At 47.4% G+C, this 20,458-nt stretch overlaps 1 protein-coding gene across 5 annotated transcripts in view; it reads left to right on the forward strand.

The window, feature by feature from the left end:
* Positions 1-20,458, forward strand: part of DEXI (Dexi homolog) — a 137,410-nt gene that overhangs the window by 91,130 nt on the left and 25,822 nt on the right. The window lies entirely within an intron of this gene.

Consider the following 20,458-nt stretch of genomic DNA (forward strand, 5'->3'; position numbering starts at 1 on the left):
TGCAGTGGAGTGCGAATTCCGTTTGTATGTCCTGAAAAGATTTCAGTATTCCGTTTTTAAGTAATGTCCTTTAAATGCGAGATCTCCACAAGGTCCCAGATAACAAACCCTAGCGACGCAACCTGCTGGAGGTAAGTCCCCAGCCATAGTGGTGTTTCTAAGGTCAGTCTGTTTTTTCATCCTGTAGCATTTTTTGCCTCCTCCCATGTTGCCAGCACAACCTTGGTCACTGGCGGCAGTTCTGCCCTGGAAGCTCCCCCATAAAGCATGTGCGAGATCCCTTGGGGTGCTACAATCTTCCACTTGAGAGCTTATGCCAGGACATTAAACCCCTCGAACCACAAATCGTTGATGATAAGAAGATGTGCCACCCACTAATGTAATCTAATATCCGGTGTAGCCATGCCTCCCTCAATCACTAGTCTACAACATTTATCCAAAGAGGTGCGCTGAACCTCGCTTCCACATAACAGTGTGAGCAGCTGGGCGTTCACTCTCTGGAAGAAGGACTTACCAACAGGAAACAGGTGATTTTGTAGGTGGTACAAAAGACACGGCGGTGCCACAATTTCAACTATGGCTGAATGCCCAGTAGAGACAGTGGGACAGTTCTCCTGAACGCTACATCCTTGGACAGCCTCTCCATTAGTGGAGCCAAATTCTTCTCAAAGGAGCATTCTGTGCTTCTTGTAACATATACCCCTAGACATTTAAATCCATCAGGTTGAGTGGACAAGCCCATTGCCCAAGGCATAGCTGGTGAGCACAAATTTATCGGGTAAATCACTGATTTTCGCCTATTAATACAGAGACCCGAGTATTCACCAAAGATCTCCAGGATTTGCAATGCCCTTGGTCCAGACCTCTCGGGGTCTCCTAAATACAGGAGTACATCCTTGCCAAATTGCGATATCATGTCGCTCACTGTGTCCTCCCACTGGAACCCCCTATATAGTGGGTCTTCCCGCACCCAAGCAGCTAGCGCCTCTAGTACAATTGCAAACAGCACAGAGATATGGGGCACCCCTGACGTGTGCCCCTTTCCACCGAGAACCATTCCGAGACCTGTCCCCCCATGCGCACTCTGGCTCTTAGGTCAGTATAAAGGAGTTGTACATGGCTAATGAATCTGGTCCTCAATCCATCCTCTTCAGAAGGGGCGAACATGTACGCCCAGTCAACCAAATCGAAGGCCTTCTGAAAATCAATAGATAATACAGCCCTATGCTCATCCCCCTACACACTCAAAGCAATAGTATTATGCACATGCCTCAAATTGTGTCTTGTAGCCTGCGTTGGCATAAACTCAGACTGGTCTGGGTGAACCAGATGGCCAGTAACTTTCCCCAGACGACTGGCCAGCACCTTTGCCCATACCTTAACCTCCGTGTTTAGTAAAGAAATAGATTGAAAGTCCTCACAGCGATGGCCAGCAGTGCCCGGTTTAGGTAGTACTACACTATCTGCCGTCCTATGGTCCAGAGACAACGTGCCCTTTTCGAAGGCCTCCTGAAACATTTCCAGCATAGGCCGACCTGCATGCTGCCACACCAGGCTTCAATATTTGGGTGGGAAACCATTCGGCCCAGGCGCCTTCCCAGGGTTTAGTTGTCCTAATGTTGTTCTCAAACGTCCATCTGTAAGGAGGCTCTATCTTCTGCTGAGAGGCTCTGGACTGGCAGATCTTGTATAAACTGAAGGAGGTCCGGACGTGGACTTGTCGGGTCTGCCTGATACGGACCCTGATAATTATTAGCAAATGCTTGAGCCATCAGCCCATGTCCCATCACCTTTGACCCATATGTAAATACGGGGTGGTGGCCAAACCGGTCCTGGGAGTGCATAACCAATGCCGGGTTTTACTGGCCTTGTCTCTCCATTGGAGGATTCTGCTACGGGTGGCCTTCCAGGCAGCCCGTGCTTCTTGTGTTAATTCCTGCCGCAGCAGAGTCTGCGTGTATATTAAATCTAATAGGAGGTCCCTCTGTCCTTGTGATAGAAGGCAGGCCTCCAAGTCCAGGATTCTCCCCTCTAGTTCCCGGATCCTCTGCCTACTTTTCTCTCTTTGACCTTTCACATAGCTAATGATCTCACCCCTTAAATAGGCCTTCTGCGCCTCCTAAACCACCTTCCTAGAGGTTACTGAGCCCTGGTTTTCGGAGAAGTATTGCTCTCTTCTTTGGTAGCACATGTCTCTAAAATCATCCCGTTGAAGATGCCACCTGTCCAGTCTCCATCCCGCCCTCATTCCTTCTTCCCCACAGGTCAAGGTCGTTTTTATTGGAGAATAGTCTAATAGACCCCTCGCCCAGTGCCTTACCTCCGTCACCCTATGGCACTCCTCCGCAGGCAAGAGGAAATAGTCCAGTTTAGAGACGGTTCGATGCGCCCCAGAGTAGAAGATATATCCTCTCTCATTTGGGTGGTGTACTTTCCAAGCATCTGCTAATTTCAGATTTTGTATGAACGTTGCTAGCGGTGTTGACCTAACCCCACTCGCCCCAACTGAGGATCGGTCCAGCTGTGGATTGCATACCCCATTCATGTCACCCCCCTACTATACAAGGGGCTTCTGGTAATTCCTAAAGTGTTCCACCCAGCTGAGCTATGAACCCCATCATCAGTGGGGAGGGTAGGGAGCGTAGACACTCAAGATTGATATGGGCCTGCCCTGGAGAGTCCCGGTGACAACTACGTATCGTCTCAGGTCATCGTCCATGTGTGCATGACGCCCAGTGGAGTGCGTTTTCTGATTAATATAGCCACCCCCCTGGACCCCCTGTGAAATCCTGCACGACAAGCCTGTGAGTATCCCCTGCAAATCGGAAGGGACAGTTATTTCCCAGTAAATGTGTCTCTTGAAGAAGTACAATGTCCGCCTCTGTTTTCAGTGCGGCTCTGAGAACTGCCCCATGTTTGATTTTGTCTAAAATCCCATTTATGTTCCAGGACAGTAGTTTCAGCGTTTCTGCTCCCTGGGTGGCCAGGTCTCTACCTCTCTTCCTGATAATAGCAGTCATAAACGGGTGTATTTGGGCCCTGTGTTCACCGTTCCTTGCTACATATTATGTTGAAGTGCTGCCATGATCTCAATAACCTACAAGAAGTTAACAAAAAAAAAACGTCCTCCCTCCCACCTCAACCCACCTTTCTTACTCCCACCCCATACTTCAAAAAAACTAGAAGTACTTGTCGTGTTATGTCTAAGGACCTAGCCAACTGGGCTAAACTGTGACCTATAGCACTCCCTGCACGAAACCCCCTCCCAAACGTGGATAACCCCCCCAGGAAAGAGTTAAGCATTTACTCATGGATCACCACTCACCCCCCCACAATCCCTTGTACATACATACTTAACATATTCAACCATTCATTATAAATCAGTCTGTCTGTTTTGCGGGCGACATCGACCCCTGCCTCGACTACGCATCGCCTGCCAAAGTCCGGAGACTCGTCGCCGAGGTGGCCATGTCTCTGGTTTCTCGCTACCCCCATGTTCCAGGGAGTGGGTCCAGCGTCCCCTCCTCCGAACCTTCTTTTGCAGCAACGTGAGACACTCTCATCCGGCCGTCTTGACACCTTCATTCTGCAGACAGTTCTGGTGGTTTAATGTCATTAGTGGTCGCTCCTCAATCCAGTTCCAGGCTGTCTCCGGAGTAATGAAAAATAGGGCTTTCCCCTGATAGATCACCTTTAGGCGGACCAGGAATAGGGGCATATATGTGAGCTCCATCGCCCTCAGTTTAGAATTGGCTTCTAGGACAAACGGCTCTGCTGTCACACCTTTAAGGTATAGTCCGGGAAGACCATTACTATAGCAGATTGATAAGTTGGGGGTTCTGCTCGTCTTGCTGCCCTGAGGACGGCATCTCTGTCCGCATAATTAAGTAGCCACATTGAACGGCCGTGGCGGGGCCCCCAAGGGGGTCGAGCTGTCAATGCGTTGTGAGCGCGTTCCACGATAAAGCATTGCGAGACCTCATTTTTGGGGACCCAACTCTGCAGCCAGTCCCACATGAATTTAGTAGGGGTGGTACCTTCCACTCCCTCTGGAAGTCCCACCACTCAAAGGTTATTTCATCTGAACCTGCCCTTTGAGACTTCTGCCCTGGCCTTGAGGTGATTTACTAACCGTTGCAGCTTCGTTAGGCATTCTTCATGTGTCTTGACTGTGTCTTCTGTTTCGGAGAGTCGGCCCTCCACCTCTGTGACTCTGTGCATGGTATTGCAAAGGTCTTACCTGATGAGGGCCAGATCAACCTTGAGTTCCCCCATATTGCCCTCCATTGTTACTTTCAAATCATTGATTGCCTGTAAGATAGCTGCTGTCTGAGCCGCACTCCTACGTTTGAGGGCCCCACAGACCACTTCTGTTTTGTCCCTTGGGGTGCTCTGCACAGCATATTTGTCGATTTATATATATATATTTATTTTTACAATTTATTTATTTTTTTTTTTTTTGCCGGCGTACTTCCCGTTTTATTGCACCCCATCTCGGCGGTAGCGTGGCCTCAGCTTTCTCTGTTCACTGTGTTCTGCTACATCCCAATAACGGGGGGGAATGGCCGGGTCTTTCTCCAGCCCCCCTGCGATGCCACCAATCATGCAACAGGGCTGGGTGCTACCGCGTGGTGCAGGACAGGCTCCTCAAGTCTCTGCCACTGGGCCTCAAGTGTCCACCTCGCCCCTCCGCTTCCGCTTCTCTCCTGAGTCCTGCGTGCCCTCCAGCATCCTGGACCTCCCCGGTCCCGAATCCATCCTAGATCTCCTTGTGGCCCTCTGGCCTGTCAGGCCATCAGCCTCGAAATCTCGTGTAGGCCCTGCTTGTGGCAGCCAGTGCTCGTCGCCTCCTCCCACTGTGGTCTGCAGAGCGAACTGCTCGACTGAGCCAGCAGCGATCGGCGCTTCTCCCCAGCCCACCCTGCGGCGGCCCAAGGCTTACCTCCCTCGTTCAGCACGCCCCAGGTCCTCCAGGGCTTTAATTTGGGGGCTCCACTGCCAGTCCACCCCAGCCAGTCTTGCTGCTCCAACTGGGTCTCCGTCATCTGCTCTCACTGTCTTCGGCAGCTGCTGCGCAACGCAGGGCTGCGGCTCTGTCCGGTTTTGTCCGCCGCTGCGATCCTCTATTCCTCAGCGGCCGTATTAGGCCTAACTACCCTCCTCTGCTTCCGGCCTCTCTCCCGGGGGTCCGTCGGTCTCCTGGGACTGCCGTTCAGTATCGATGCTCGGACAGTTGAACCTATAGTGAGAGATAGGGTGGAAAGGAGCCATGCTGGGCTGTGGCCATCTTAGCCGGCATCCAGCCACACCCCTAATAGTCTACCTTGTTGATGGAAGAACATAACTTAGGCCAAAAAAATGAGAAATTTTCTTCTATCTCTGAGGTCGTCAAGAAAAAGGGGAATTTGGTAAGTGGCATGGAACTCTTATCCCAATTGCCTGTAAAGGGTCTAAATGGTAAGTTACCAATTCTAAATCTAATATACAGACTTTTCACTTGCCCATGCCTGATACTGTCCACGTAAGGCTTGAAGCTGGGAGTGCATTTGTGCTCAAGAAATTTACCAGTAAGACTCCCCTCTTTGAGCATAACTAGACTGAGTTCCCAAAAAGCTTTCTTGAGCGTGGTAATTATATTTTCACTCATTAAAGCTGGGGATTGCCGTACTTCTTCCATTTTGATAGCTGCACAAAGATGTTTGATCTTTTTGAGTCATGGTGTACATACACTTTTGTCCATACTAATAAGTTCAACTAGGGCAGTCCGATTAAGGGGCCAATTTTAGTGTGATCCAAAGGTGAGTCCAATATGTTAGAGTTCTTAAACGAATCACAGAGTCTACCTTACTCAATGTCAAGTCCAAGTCGTACTGGTATTAAGGGGGTGGTCTCGGGCAGAGAGAAGTGACCTGATGAATTTAGTTCCAGTTAAAACAAGCGAGGACATCTTAGCACAGCCCCAAACCTCTGCTCCATAGTTTGCCCCAGCCAGGGCGGTAGCCCCATAGACTTTAAGAGCTGGGAAGACTGTCGCACTAGAATTGGCCATTTTTCTTGGCTACAATTGCTGCTCCTTGTTGTAAAATGGCTCTACTCTTTTCCGTTTGGGGGGCCATGACAAATTGTCAGCTAATCTGACACCCAGATCATGCATTTTATTTTGCTTCCTCCAAAGTCACCCCGTTCACTTGTATCCTACCTCCGAGGAATGATCCGGGTTCAGTGCCATAAATGTTGTTTTTGCAGGATTTATCTCTAGGCCCCTAGAAATACAGGAGGATGTAAAATGATTCAGGAAAGCCTTGAGGCCTAGTGGAGAGTATCAGTGGCTCATCTCCAAACATGACAACAGGAATGCTGTTACCTATAGATTATGGTGCATCATAGTTGCAGTTTGCCAGCCACTCAACTACCATGTTTATGTATAGATAAACTTGGGGGCAAGCACACATCCCTATCGTGCACCACAATTTATTAGTATTCTGGGAGTGAGGCTCTCCCCCCACCTGTTTTCCGCCTAACCTGGACGAAGGTCTCCAAGTGCCGCACTTTAAGGATTCTTAAAAGCTCACCAGGAATACCACAGTCTTCCAGCACACTCCTTAGATTTTCCCTAGGGTGGTTCAAAAATGGCTTTCAAATCCATGGAGCCCACATAAAGATGGTCTCGCCTCAAGGTAATATACTTCCAGCATATCATCTTAAAGCAGAACACATGGCCCAAGGTGCTAACCTTGCTCCTGAAACCTGCTTGACAGTCTGAAAGGATGTGATGATCAGCTATCCACAATAAGGGTCCTATGAGAACCTATCTGCAAAAGATTTTCTGGCTCTTGTTGATCAAGCTGATCGGTCTATAATTGGCAAGAGCATCCCTTCTCCCGTTTATATAGATGGGGACGATGGTGGCGGCTCACCAGAAAGCTGGAATGTCCTCCCATCTCATGATGGCGTTACTCAAGGTGTTTAGGTAGGGCCTCCAGATGATTAGTTGGGATAGATACAAATCTCCTGTGATGCCATTGGGTCCCAGCGCTTTCTCCCACTTCATTTGGTATAATGCCTGGGCTGTTTCTGCTAGATAAAATTCTGTTATGACTCCAACCCTTCCACATCATTATGCTCTGCATTAGCTTTTGCAAGGTTGCTCTTGCGAGAAGGAGGATCAGTAGCCCACTTGCTTTATAGTTCTGAAAAGTGGGCCACTCATAGTTCTGGCTGTACTGCCACCTGAGGGTCAATGCCTATATCGCAGCTCACGTTGGCTATTGATTTCCAGGACACATTCATGTTCTTGAGGGCTTCTGTGAGATCATCCCACCTTGCTGCTTCCCAACAACTTTTATACATGGCCAAAGTTGCCCTATATTCTCTTCTTGCCTCAGTAATCTCCCTGCAGTCTCCTTTTTCAACCGCTTCTAATACAGCTGCTTTGTCAGATCTACATTCGTAATCATACCACCCAGGACGGCTGCCCAACATTTGACCCGTCTGTCCATACGTGATGAAATGGCATTTTATGTGGTCCATTAATTCACAGTGAAGGCTGATAAAGTTAATCAGTCATTTGTCAATGAGCTCATAAGGATCCAGAAACTCCACAAACAGATGATATATTCTCGACAAAATTGTAGCATTTGACATTCCTTCTATTGTTTGTGGTGGAAGCTGCATATGAGGGGATATTACGCATAAAGAGTGTGTCCAAGAAGGGGCCAGTTCGAATTTGAGCGCACAGCGCTTCATGGCCATTGTCCATTCTGCGGCCAGCTCCATATCAACCATATGAGGCCAAAGTTTGCTGTTTAGCTATATATAGTCAATAGCACTTTTGTACAGACATCTTTTAATGGTGGGACGGGTGGAGAGTCAGATGGGAAAGCAGCCGTTCAGGATCCTTAGCCCATGTGTAACTAGTAGATCGATAATCTGGTCGCTGACCTTTGTTCGCCTATGGGCCTGTGTTAGGAACAACAGAGGACACCACCCTGGATTCACACCCCACATGCAGGGCTACATATAGGACCCCCACAAGAATGTTTGTCGCCAGAAATTATTTTGGGCCGGTCATAATGTAGGTGGTCTATCATAGCAGAAAGTTGATCAATAGTGGCTGACAGTGAGTTGACAGAGGTGGATTGAATGTAGATGTTTATAATGGAGATGTGCCTAAATTCGTGTGAACTGCCTGTAGAGATGACTATGCCCGGTATGTCAATCAGGATTTGTTTGCTTTTTTTGCAAAAGCCTCCATTTTTAACCAGATCATTAGTCCACCTGAGGATCTACCTACTGTTGATGGTGCAGTGTTTAATGAAAAAACAATGTACCCCGACATAAAAACTACTGGCTCTGTAGCCCATGTTTTCTGAGGTTGCACAATATGATGTTGATTAATAAAGTAGCCCTATTCAGGGTCAGTGAGTTTAGCTTTCACCCCTGCTACATACCAAGATAGCAGTCTTATGGTATCAATTGAACTGGAGTTTCACCCAGAGGTTGGCTCAGATAAGTCACTTGAGCCTCTGAGAGTAATGGGACAGCTGGCAGTACTTGTGCTAGTTCCCTTCTGGTGTGAATTACACTCAAAGTGACAGACGAACATGATTGACTGCTGAAGGTGATGCATGCCTTTTGTGTGAAGATGGTGTAACACACTCACTCTGGATGCTGTGTGGTCAGTCTACGTCTGAAAGATTTGTCTGATAAGCGGGGGATTCTAAAGCTGGCACTATACGTGAAGAAGGGTTGGAACTGCTGCTATTGGTGGTATCAGATGGATGCTGTATGGGAATTTATCTTCGGCCTTATTTGTGACCCAATAGTGGGCCTAAACCCGGGTTCAAAAGCTATAAGATCTCCCACAAGTACATGGTATGCAAGCCGCAGGCCAATATGATCAAAGATTGAATGTTTGTCAGTGAAGCGAGTGGCACTTAATATGTCCTCCCTGATGATTGACCTGCAATTTCTGACCTCCCAGTCAATGAATGGCTTTATTAATCAGTGATTCTTGTGAATCCCTAGAGCCTGCTGTAAGTCTGGGGTCACTGGCCTTGTACATGTTGTGTAGCTTAATGGTGTCCCTAAATGGCCTAGAACTTAGATCTTGGAATTTTAACGTAGGCGTATTTGAACCACTTCAAGCAGATGGTTTGTTATCTGTACTTTCCCATGTAAGCTTCCTTTTGTGCCCTACATATGCTCTATATTAGGGACCCATGTTCTGGGGGTGCAAAGATCCCTGTCTGATCTTCAGCTATTAGACATTTGTGGTTACTGGTTCTGTGCCATGCCACTGTACGTATCAGTGACTTTCCAGCTATAGTAGTTCTAGAATGTTTAGTTAGACTAATACACACAAGATCATACTTCATCTCTTGTTGATAGCAATTGAGATTTAAATTTGACAACATAGTTGTTACATTCACCATTATATCATTAAAGACTTTGGACAACCTCCCAATGCCGTCTCTTAGGCTAGAGATCTCATCTTTTAGGGAGTCTAACTGTAGATTACATTACCCCTATGTGGGACAGGATTGCGATTAGAGGAAGCAGCCATCATTTATAGGCAGGAATTGGTAGTCCCGTTGTTAGAAATGAGGTCTTTGGTTGGCTGTCAGGTTACCCCCTGTCCAAGCTAGGACCCTCACTCTAGTCAGGGTAAGTCACGCACAATCCAAATTATCCTGTGCCCACCCTCTGGTAGCTTGGAACTGAGCAGTCAGGCTTAACTTAGTAGGGAATGTGTAAAGTATTTGTGCAATAAATCATGCAATAACACAGTATAAACACCACAAAAATACACCACACAGGTTTAGAACAATATAGAATATTTATCTAAGTAGAATAAGGACAAAACGATCAGGATTTGATAAATACAAGTGGAAATATCACTTTTGTAATGAGTCTTTAGTTTTTTAAAAGCAATAAGCGTCTCTTGCAAGCACAAAGTACCTGGTTTGGTTCTAAATTATCTGCACGGCACCGCAGAGGAGGAGATGTGTTGGAAATGGGGAGGTGTGCGCCATTTTCTCTGGGCGCACACAGACGATGCGTCAGTGCTTTTCCACGCAATAAGGGCTTTGTGTCGATTTCCAACGCGCAGACTTGGATCCTATTCGGGTTGAAGGGTATTTGGACGCTCCAGACCATGTGGAATCAGTGCTTAGAGGGTACAGGAGAAGCATCCCAGTAGCAACGACAGCAGTAAATGACTCACCCTTCAAAGTATAAAAAGAAACCATTTAATGTGCTGTCTGCAAGTCCCCATCTCATGATGACTGGGAGTTCAAAAAGTTCTTGGGGTTGTAATCCTTTCCTTGTATGAAAGTGGCAGCGTTATCCCTCCTCCTTGGTTCTTGGCGCACTTAACCCCCTAGCTAACAAACCACAGGCGGTTTCGGCAAATACAGTCACCTGATAGTCCAGAATAGTTTTAACAACTCCTTGTCACCAATAATGCAAAATTGGTCCAGGCGAAGACAGGTCCCAGGCCGGGCGCGGCAAGGGTGCAACGCTTTAAGTGCTTCATTTGCCTGTTCTCCTCCTACTGTCAGCTGCTGTATCCTGTGGGATGAATTCCCACCCCAGTTATGGGCCAACGAGAAACAACAAGTGCAGGGGCTCACGGTGCGGCAAAGGTGCAGCTGTATTGGTGCTTTGTCCTGTGCCCCCCGCTCCTGCCAGCTGTTGTACCCTCGGGTTAAAGTCTCACCCCAGGTGGGCCACAGAGAAACAAGTGCAGGAACTCCCAGCGTGGGAAGTGCAGCGCTTTTAGCTCTTCATTTGTCCTGTACCCTTCCTTCAGAAGTCCCACTTCTGGTATGGGCCCCAGAGAAACAATAAGTGTGGGGGAGGGTGCGGAGGATTCATCTTAATCATTTTTTTTTGTCATCATATAGTATTTCAATCAAATGGGCTGTTTTGTTTTGTTATTGGTTGGGCCAACCCACTGCTACCTTCTTAGGAGATGTTCCCCAGTGTGAAGCCCCTCCATGCAACCACGCTTTGGTTGCAATTGTGATGTGTGAAGCAAAGTTTATAAATACGTCTGTTTTTCCGTGGGATGTCAGAGAAGAAAAGTAACGCTGTGTCACTGGTCATTTGTCCCTGTGCCTGCCTTGAGCACCCTGCTGCTAAATGAGCTCTGATTCCTGCCACCACAACAACTGGCTATGAGCAGTTACCCACTGTGTGAGAAAACAGGGCTGATTGCAGAGGCCCCATAACTTTTTGCCCCCATTTTCCTCTTTTTGCTGGTGTTTTCCTGACTTTGATGGTGCCCTGGGTACTGCTAACCAGTCCCAGGGCCTGTGCTCTGTGTAAAATGGATATGCAAATTAGGCTAATTATAATTGGCTAAGTTAACCTACCTATAAGTCCCTAGTATATGGTAGGGCATGTAGGTTTAGGGACCACAGCATAGGTGGTGCACACCTAGGTGCATTGCAGAGGTGCCCAGTGTCATTTTAAAAGCAAGCCTGCCTTGCTGGCTGCTTTTAAATTAAAGTTATATGCAAATTCGACTTTGGAATTAAAGGTACTTCCAAAGTCTTAAACTACCTTATTTTTACATATAAGTCACCCCTAAGGTGTGCCCTATGTGCCCCTAGGGCTGGGTGCCATGTAACTATAAGCAGGGACTTTATAAAAATAGATTTATAAGCCCTGGTGAGGTAAAAACAGCCAAATTCGTTTTTCCCTCATTGAAGTAAATGGCCTTCATAGGCTAGAATGGGCAGACTTTATTTTAAATTTTAAAGTCTCCTTAAATGTTGCATACCAAGAATTTGGTATCAAATTAATTGTTGTAATAAATCCTACAACTTCCAGTTGTTGGATTTAATATAACTAGTTCAGGTAAAAAGTTTAGACTTTACCTAAAAAGTTGCCAATTTCAGCTCTGCATTGTTTTCGCTGCTGTGCTCTGATTGGCCAGCCTGCAGCAGCTTCTGCCAGTCTGCCTTGATGAGGTGTGAAGTGGCCAGGCTTCACACAAAGGAATGTGCTTGGGGGAGAGAATCTCCCCTCAGCAGATGGTGAGGCAGGAAGGGGGAGGGCTGCCAAACTGGTCTTCAAAGGCAGAGAAGGACATTTGCAGCACCCAGCAACACCCCCACATCCTGCAACCCCAGACAGCTAGGTGCCCCCTTGATTAGATTAGGAGAGGGCAGGAGAGGGGTGTGTTTATGATTTTTAGCCACACCAGTGGGTGGGCTCAGCCAGATGTAACCTCCAAAAATCAGATTCATCCATGTTGGATTTTTAGAGACTGTTGCCTTCTGGGATGGATTTTTGCCACACTTCCCAGGAAGTGGTCATCACAGGGGGACGACCCTGTCCCTGATTGGAGAACCAGGGCCCCCCCTGCTTTTCACCCAGGAGCAAGGATAAAACTGGCAGACCTGCACCCACGCCTCAGATCCCCTCCAGAATTCAACAAGAAAGGAACTAAAGAAGAAGAAGGACTGCCCTGCTGGACCCCTGGCCTGCACCTGGACCCTGCACTCAGAAGGACTGCACCAGCTGCACACTTGGGCTTCACCACAAGAAGGACTTTGCCTGGCTTCAACTGGTTCAAGGAGGGACTCCCTGTTTGATACAGGTGAAAAATTGCTAAACCAGAGTCCCCTGCACCAACTCCTGAAGAAAGCGACCAGCTGACCACTGTCCAGTGGCCAAAAAGGAGTTTGCGCCAGGTGCATTCTGGGAGTTGAAGTCCGCACCCCCCAAGGACCATCACAGAACTTCTGGACCCTTGGGGTGAGCTGTGGACCCCAAAAGAACCTTAAAAGAACATCTGGGTGAAGCCCCAGAAGTTTGGAAAAGATTTGAGAATTTTTGGAAAAAAGCTCCAGAGAGGGACCGACCCGCCGCGGAAATTCTAGCCGGCTTGCCTCAACCGCGACCCGGCCTGACTTCGTGGTTCGTCCCGGTAAAGAAAAACATCCAAAAAAGAGACTAAGTCCGAACGTAAAAAGTTGACCGGGACCTCCCAGCCATCGTATCCGAGAAGGGCTCCATGGACGTCGGATCAAGATCCAGGTTTACCCCGGTCGAAGGATTTTCATCTCGAAAAAACGACTAAGTCCGAAGGTAAAAGTCTCCACCGAGGAAACCCACATCGCGTATCCGGAGAAGGGCTCCAGGAGGTCGGATTCAACTGGCAGGTTCGTCCCGGTGAAGAAAAACTTCAAAATAAAGACTAAGTCAGAAGGTAACTTTTTAACCGAGGCCTCCCGCGACCTGTAGCCGAGCAGGGCTCCATCGCGGTCGGCCTGAAAGTTTGACTTTGCCCCGGTCGAGGTGCAACCAGATGACCCGATTGGCGCTTTTTGTTTCTAAGCGCTAGAAAAGTAATAATTCTTTAAAAATTCATATCTCCGGTTCCCCTGAACCGATTTTAATCGTTTTTGTGTCATGTTAAAGATAAAAATATAAACTATTTTTATAAATTGGTTTCGGATTTTTAAACTGTTTCCTGTGTTTTATTTAATTACTGTTTTGTGATATTTGAATGCTTTACACTTTGTCTCCTAAGTTAAGCCTTGACGCTCGTTGCCAAGCTACCAAGGGTTGAGCTGGGATTAATTTACTGAGACCTAACTGTACCTATGTGGAGGTTAGTGGCTTGTTGCTAGGTGTAGGTACCTACCTGCCCTACCAATAACCCATTTTCCAACACACTGCCACTGCTTCATTAGCTCGCCTAGCACAGACTGTCAATTTGAGTGCATAGCGCATTCCGCACGGTCACGCCCGCCTGCATCGTTTGCCCATGCACCTGGTTGACCCCGGCTGCCTTAGCGAGTACCCTGCAGCTGGCCCCAAGGTGGAATTTGCTCCTCACTTTACTGCAACCCTGCCTGGGCTCTACATGCTCCTGCATCAGATAACCGAGCCTCCAGCCCTCACTTTGTCAGGCCACGTCCGGGCTCCACCTACAGGCCGCCTGTGCACGAGCGTTTTCTTCACCCGGCCGCACCGAGGTGACACTCTGCCTCCCAGCCCAGCAGCAACAGACCTCATACTGAAGGTTAGTTGCTTTGTTTCCTGCCATGCTGTCCTGGTTTCAAGCTCAGTTTACCCTGTTCCACACCTAAGGCAATAGATGTCCACATGAGAGCCAGAGGAGGACACACTGCATTTTTGCTACATCATTTGTCAACACCACGTGGTCTTTGAGTTTTGTTTTCTCAATGCTCACATTTCTTGAGAACAACTAAACAAAATAAATGAAAATAAAGGCATTGAAAAACAATCCAATACCTTAATAGGAAAAAGAAGAAAAGTAGACACTCGGGTACCACACAGAAGTACATCTTCACAGTGACACTCCCAGACCAACCACACCAAGATGATGTCCATTCCCGTGCTCGAACCCTTCCTCTCTAGTGGACCTTAATCCTCTCTCGCAGCCAAGAGGAGGAACTAGCTAGAACACCTAGAGATGTGCTTCGCAGCAATGGCAATCGAAAACATAATGAAACGCCCCCTGCTCCTACACTTGGGAGGTGCGGAAATACACAAGATAACACAGTCTTTAGTAGAAGCACGGCCAACACATAATTACAACATGCTAAACAAGTGCTCACAACGCATTTTTAACCACTTGCAAACATCGATTATGAGTGATTTCTACTACGCCAAGCGAGGTAGCAACAAGATGAGTCAGATGCATTCTAGGCTTGTTTGAAAGAACTGACCAGCACGTGCACCCTACCCGATCAGTGTGCAGTTAATACAAGAGTGCTCATCTACCAAACTGCACTAATATATACTCCAGGTGCCAGGAATGTTGATTGCTAACATCCTGACATTAGGTCGCTCCAAAGAACTGTCCAAAGTGCGAGCAGCGCACATGGAGGCTGCCCTTCAGCAGCCAATTAAGACTGCGTCAGTTGATACCATTAACAACACCCCATAGAACCAGAAGAAAGTCCACCTCAAACCAACCACAATTCCAAAGGCATGCCATTGGTGTGGGGGCTCCTATCCCCACCAAGGCTCCTGTCCAGCGCAAGGGAAGAGATGCACAGCGTGCAGCAAAATGAAACACTTTGCAAAAGTTTGCAAGTCCACAACCAACAAATCCTCACCAAAGACCAAAGTTGCACAGATCCAAGAAATGCCAAGCATGCCGGATAGTGACAATGACATCGACGATGACATGAAAGGAACGGTGCATGTCCTCCATGCCATGCAGCCTTAAGAAAGGAAAGGACATTGTATCCCTAAATGCATGGTCACCGAAGGACACCCCATCTTGGTGCTCATTGACACAGGCGCCTTCATCATTATAATGGCTGAACCAGTGTTCCAGACACTCCCAGGTACACCAACACTGTGACCCACAACCATGCAGGTGTATGTTTTTAGCTTGTCAGGACCACTACCCCTAGCTGGCACCTTCACAGCTAAAATCACACTTGAGGACCAGACCACGAAGGCAGGAGTCTGTCATTGAGAGGGATCAGGGATATTACTAAGCTGCAAGACTACAAAACGTCTCCAACTCGTCATGTTCATGTAAAGTGTGCCCCTATCTGCAATTGATGCTTTGATAGCAGGATGCTCAAAGCTGTTCGAAGGCTCTGGATGCCTCAAAGACTAAATGCTATGCCTGCACATCGACAAATCAAATCAACCAGTCAACTTCTGTCTTTGCCGGGTGGCATTCCATCTCTGCCAGAAAGTGGAAGCCAAGCTGCAGAAACTAGAGGAGGCGGACATTATAGAATGAATTGATGGCCCTACGCCGTAGGTGTCCCCGATAGTCGTGGCTCGCAAGTCCAAACAGCCCGGTGAGGTCTGGATATGCGTGTACATGAGATTCTCTAATCTGGGGATTCATCGAGAAAGGCATCTGACACCAACGGTGGATGATATAGCAGCTGGTATGAGTGGCTTCCAATGTTTTTCTTAAATTAGGTCTTCAGGCCAGCTACCACCAGTTAATGCTGATGCCCGAGTCAAGGCCCATCACCACGTTTTCCACTCACGTAGGCTGTCGAAGATACAAGCGCCTCAGTTTTGGAGTCTCAGGCGTGGCCGAGGTGTTCCGAGACACGATCCCGGGAGTGTTAGCAGGACGCCCCCGTGTCCTTAATGTCATCAATGAAATTGTGATACATGTCTGACCCTAGAAGAACACCTAGAAAGACAAAGGGCCACCTTCCAACAGCTCCTAGTCAGCGGGCTCACAGTACACCGCGAAAAACGTGCATTCCTCAATAAGAAGACAGTTTTTTTGGTTATAAATTCTCAGAGCGCCTGGTCATGCCTGACCCAACCAAGGTCCAGGACATTCGCTCCGCACCGGCCCCCACCAGCGTCACTGGGGTAAGAAGCTTCTTAGGGATGGTGACTTATTGCAGACGCTTCATCCCCAACTTCACAGCACTGACAGTTCCCCTTTGTGAACTAATGACATCCACCTCTATCTGGGAATGGGGCCCCATGCAAGAACAAGCATTCCAAGCCACAAAAGATGTCCGTCCGATAATACTAATCGGGCCTATTTTGATCCCCAATTGGAGTCAGAATTGTCCGTAGACAGGACTCTCCCACATACAAAAAACAGAGACTGGTCCTCTGTGGCATATGCTAGCTGAGCACTCACAGACACAGAGCGGAGATATTCTCAAATTGAAAAGGAGGCCATCGCCATCCACTGGAGATGTCGACATTTCCATCCGTACCTCTGTAGACCTCCTTTCACGATTCACACAGACCATAAGCCTCTCATCCCACTGTTCTGTGGGTCCTCCTCCAAACCACCACTGAGGATAGAGAAATGGATCCTGCAGCTCCAGGAGCACTGTCTCTCTGTAGTCTGTCGCTCAGGAATGCTAAACCCAGTTGACTGTCCCAACATGCTCGACCTGCCACTACAGTGGAGGAGTCTGAAGCAGAGGAAGTCAAGGAATATGGCAAACTGGTAGTAGAGAGGTCAAGACCACTACCGATCTCGCTAGCTGATATTGTCACTGAAACTCAAAAGGATGACTGCCTCCAGCTAGCAATGACCGCAATGTCCTCTGGCAACTGGGACAAAGTAACTCACAACCTTTCCCATTGCACACCGAAAGCAGGAAAGACCCTCACTTCCTTACGGCAAGTCAGAGATGAGCTGGTGAGGTCTCAAGAGGGTGCCTGCTGAGAGGACTTTTCATTGCGATACCCACGGCCCGCCAACAGTGAGTAGTGGACCTCACACATTCCGCACACTAGGGCATTGTGAAAATAAAGGCCAGGCTGAGAAACAAAGTGTGGTTCCCCTCGCTGGATACCTTAGTAGTGAAAACCATCAGCCAATGCTCAATGTGCCAGGCAGCTAATCCAGCATAGCCTCCAGCACCCATCATCACAACTCCTATTCCGCCGATCCCATTGCACTGTGCTAGTGCAGATTTTGGCAGCCTACCAGATGGTCACCACACACTGGGGGTTGTGGATGACTTCTCCATGTACCCTGTAATAGAAATAGTTGATACCACGTCAGCCAATCAAACCATTCCTTGAATCGAGAAAATCATTTTCACCTATGGGCTCATACAGGAACTACGCACTGACAATGGACTCCCATTCACCAGTCAGGACTTCACTGAGTATCTAAAATCCCGAAACATCTGTCACCAAAGAATCACACCCCGTGGCCTCAAGCAAATAGGGAAGTAGAACACCTGATGATGACACTGTACAAGACAATTCGATTTGCTGTAGCTGAAGGGAGGAATGTGGACTGCGCCCTGTATGCATTCCTCTGAGAGTATCACCTAACCCCCCACTCCACGACGGGTCAGCCCAAATGATTTGTGCCTTAATCGACCAGTTAATTACACTATACCTCACCCAGAGCCTCCCTCCGCTCTCCGAGACAAAGCACCAGACGCTCTTCATTGTAGGAAGCAAAGAATGACAAGATATCTCTCAAGAGAAAGGCCTGACCCCGGTACCCGCGAAAAGGAGATTTGATACTTATAAGAGACAGACACCCAGGGAGCAAGTTTCATTTGCCCTTCGAGCCCATCATCCCATGGAGGATAGTAAAAATTAAAGGCACCATGGTCACAGTTTTGAAGGACAGAGACAATCACAAGAAACGTGGCCCTGTTCAAGCGCTACCTGCCTGCCAGCCATCCTGCAAGTGATGAACTGACAGTACCTGGGGACACAGAACACATGAACGACATAGACAGTTTTTCTGACACTGAGAACCCTGGATATCTACCCTGAAAAAAGAATGGGTTTTGCTATTAATGACCAAACACACATACCACATGGCACGCCCTGGGGCACCACAACAACAGAACGTGAAGGCTCAAGGTCACCGTCTGAAACCCGGCAGTGGAGTCAGCGATTTCAGAACGTGAGGTACCACCTCCATCCCAACCCAGCAGTCTCGTTCCGACTCAGAGACTTCGTCCAAGAATGAACTTTGAAGAAAGTAGCACTGCTATACTGCCGTTCTCTCTCTCTCTCTCTCTCTCTCTCCTCTCTCTCTCTCTCTCTCTCTCTCTCTCTCTCTCTCTCTCTCTCTCTCTCTCTCTCTCTCTCTCTCACTCTCTCTCTTTTTTTGTTCCTTTTTTTCTTTATCTGGATTGTGGGAGGGATGTTACGTTTTGTTATTGGTTGGCCCAACCCACTGCTACCTCCTTATAGGGGTTTCCCAGTGTGAAGCCCCGCCATGCATCCACTCAATGGTTTCGACTGTGACGTGTAAAATAAAGTTAGTAACTATGGGGGTTATTCTAACTTTGGAGGAGGTGTTAATCCGTCCCAAAAGTGACGGAAAAGTGACGGATTTACCACCAGCCGTATTACGAGTCCATTATATCCTATGGAACTCGTAATACGGCTGGTGGTATATCCGTCACTTTACCGTCACTTTTGGGACGGATTAACACTCCTCCAAAGTTAGAATAACCCCCTATGTCTGTTTTCCCACATAAAATAATAAGAACAGAAAAGTAATGCTGCGTCACTGGTCATTGTCCCTGCGCCTGCTTTGCACACTCCGCTGCTACATAGGCCCTGATTCCTGCCACCACAATATGGGCTTTGACGATATGACTAACAGAAGTAAATCTCGTGAGCCTTTTTGTAGCGATTGTTTAGGACACAGTTAAGAGACACAAATGTCGCTTTAGCGCCGAAGTAAGATATCCACTTGACAGGGTAAGGATGAAAAAAGGGCCAGAGGCACAACATAACAAACGCTGAAAATATCTGGAGCCTTTCTTGTGTCCGTGGTGACCCGGGATACTGACAGCAACTGCAAGACATGGTAAGCAGCAAAAAAGAGCCCAAGCTCCAAAATGCAATGGAGGGGTGTAAGATGAGGTCCGAGGAACTGGGAGGAAGTGCACCGGGGGAATGAAGAGGGAGAAAAAATCATAAGTGCAATGTACAGAGACAAGTGCGAACTACATCGACAGCGGAACATCTGGTCAACTACACAAAACAATGCCAGGAAATAAATAGCTTTTTGTGCTGCTGCTGGCTAAATTACCCAGAAGTATATCATCAGCCTAGAAGTTGATTCTACTACATGGAAGTTATTAGTCTAGATTTTAATGGGTTTGGTAAACGTCCATCTCCCTGTCTTCCAAATGCTCCAGTCTCTCCCCTTAAATGTATATTGATAAAAATTGGGATGTTCCATGAGATGGCATGAGTGCATGCAGCTTTTGCACCAGACCCTATGATGCAATTCCTCACACAAGGGGAGGACTGTTTATGGAAAATAGAACTGTTAACGCGTTCCTTTATAATAATTTATTACAAATCAGGACTCGTTTTAGGCCAATGAATCTTTTGACCCAGTTGAGAGACACCTTAGGACGAGATAACTAATCAATATATCAATAATGTCATCAATATTTATCACAACAATACATTTCACTTTAGTCAAAGACATTAATCAATTCCTGACACCACCATGACCTGACAGTCATGAATAACTACACCAGTTTAGTAGAATTGTATGAGTTTTATTCCCTATTAGTTACAATTCTAAAAGCAGATGTGTTAATCTCAAAACCAAGATACACAATAACATAGTCACAATATGGAAACTCTGATAAGATTTCACTAAGGCAAGAATCGCGAACATCAGAACATAACACGGCGTGTACATAAATCAACTTTAGCAGAGTATCAATGTGTCAGTTCAACAAAGCATAGTTTCAGTTGTTTGTCTATTTGAGTAACTTTTAGTGAACCCCTGTGCTAACCACTGATTAGCATTAGCATGTTGGGCTTCATGCAAAACAATTTAGAACACCAATTTGGAAATCATCTAGCTACGGTCTCTGTCAAAAGTAAGCAGTTGGTACCTAGAAAGGAAAGCAAACAGACAAATAACAATTTTATTGTCATAGTTACCCTCCAAGGTTTAGGTCAGCACTCAGGTTCAGTCTTCGTCTTCAGGACATCAGTCAGATCGCCA

The sequence above is a fragment of the Pleurodeles waltl genome, chromosome 10 (genome assembly GCF_031143425.1).
Source record: "Pleurodeles waltl isolate 20211129_DDA chromosome 10, aPleWal1.hap1.20221129, whole genome shotgun sequence".
In the NCBI taxonomy this organism is placed as follows: Eukaryota; Metazoa; Chordata; class Amphibia; order Caudata; family Salamandridae; genus Pleurodeles; species Pleurodeles waltl.